At 36.4% G+C, this 1,780-nt stretch overlaps 1 protein-coding gene across 1 annotated transcript in view; it reads right to left on the minus strand.

The window, feature by feature from the left end:
• The window catches only part of LOC111085583, a 44,761-nt gene that overhangs the window by 11,618 nt on the left and 31,363 nt on the right, over positions 1-1,780 (minus strand). The gene's annotated exons all lie outside the window — the stretch shown is intronic.

The raw sequence follows: 1,780 nt of genomic DNA on the forward strand, positions 1-1,780 counted from the left end.
ATAAACACGTTTAGATTGAATGGTAATTTATAATCAGTCACAAGAACGTCGAATCTGAATCACTTGAAAAAAACACGGGGGGTGCTTAACTTTTTTCCAGGTGTATATATAAATGATAAGAGCTGGTTTTGAGATTTTTTTTAAATTATTTATTAATAGTTTTAGTTAAGTTTAGAGGATGAAACAGCCGAGATGGACCATAGGTCCCATGTTGTCCCAAAACGTTATATTAATAAACCACCCAAAACAATATCTTTCACTAGAAACACACTAAAAAGTGAACTTGAATAGATACGATGAATTTTCTGTGTTTACAAAAACCCTTTTAGTACAATAGAAATACATAAAGAAGGAATTTTACTGGAAACTATATTTGTTGCTAAGAAGTTGGTCATTCAGAAATTATTAACGGAATATGTAATGTAATCAATGACTTCTCAGAGCGGTTCAGGGGTACGTTTACAACTTAACGCTAGAGTTCAGAATTTCCCGCGGTAGCTGGTCCATTATGTAGCTTTGCAAACTAAGCAATAACACTTTCACGTTCCTACGTATAATAATAGTTCATTATGTAGTTTCACATTTACAACTTAACGCTAGAGTTCAGGATTCCTCACTGTAGATGGTCCATTATGTAGCTTTGTAATAGCACTTTCACGTTCCTACGTATAATACTAGTTCATTATGTAGTTTCACATTTACAACTTAACGCTAGAGTTCAGGATTCCTCACGGTAGCTGGTCCATTATGTAGCTTTGTAATAGCACTTTCACGTTCCTACGTATAATACTAGTTCATTATGTAGTTTCACGTTTATAACTTAACGCTAGAGTTCAGGATTCCCCACGGTAGCTGGTCCATTGTGTAGCTTTGCAAACTAAGCAATAACACTTTCACGTTCCTACGTAGAATACTAGTTTATTATATAGTTTCACGTTTACAACGTTATTGTGAGAGAGTTTGTAAATAACAACTTTCAAAGCTTTACGAGAGAGTCACTTTCTTTTTGTTTTCCAAAATAAATATTAAAGTGTAAAATAAATACATTATGAGTTATTTGTAATACATCTATTTACATTAATTAATAAATATATAATTGTTCTATAATATTGAGGACCAGCTCATAAAACATATTATACAACGTAATTCCTCAGTTTATCTAAAGTAACAAAAACAGGGCAGTCTTTTTGGTCATGGATTCAAACCCAGTTCGTCCTAACTCTATCCACATCGTTTGACAGTGATATCAGTGTTAAAACGAGGATGAGCCTAAGGTCGTACGATTCTGGCTGTCGTCAAAACTGATGGTGGTTTTATCTTGTCTAATATAAGGTCAATATTTCATAACATTTTGTATTGACAAGTAGAGTTGTAAAGTTTTCTAAGAGGAATGACCGGTGACATAGCTCCAATTTTCTACTTTAACCACAGAGTGATAGGTACATAGCTACTGTTCCTAAGCTATATAGGATGGGTGTGGCCCAAACGTTAGCATGCCCGGACTATGAAGCCGGGGTTTAAGCTTCGTAACCTCTTTCCTCATAACCTAGCCACTGGGGGTGCAAGCCAGCACAACTCGGTGCCGGTCCAAAGCCCGGATAAATGGGGATGGTTGGCGTCAGGAAGGGCATCCGGCCGTAAAAAACCTGCCCCCCCAAAAAAATGACAGTTCATTTGAATGATGTGTGATAGGAGTAGAAACTAGAGGATTCGAGGAACAACTAAAGTGGTGGAAATATCGAAGAAAGTTCAGGAGAGAAGATTGGCAGTGGTATGGGCA

Source organism: Limulus polyphemus, unplaced genomic scaffold, assembly GCF_000517525.1.
Source record: "Limulus polyphemus unplaced genomic scaffold, Limulus_polyphemus-2.1.2 Scaffold487, whole genome shotgun sequence".
Classification (NCBI taxonomy): Eukaryota; Metazoa; Arthropoda; class Merostomata; order Xiphosura; family Limulidae; genus Limulus; species Limulus polyphemus.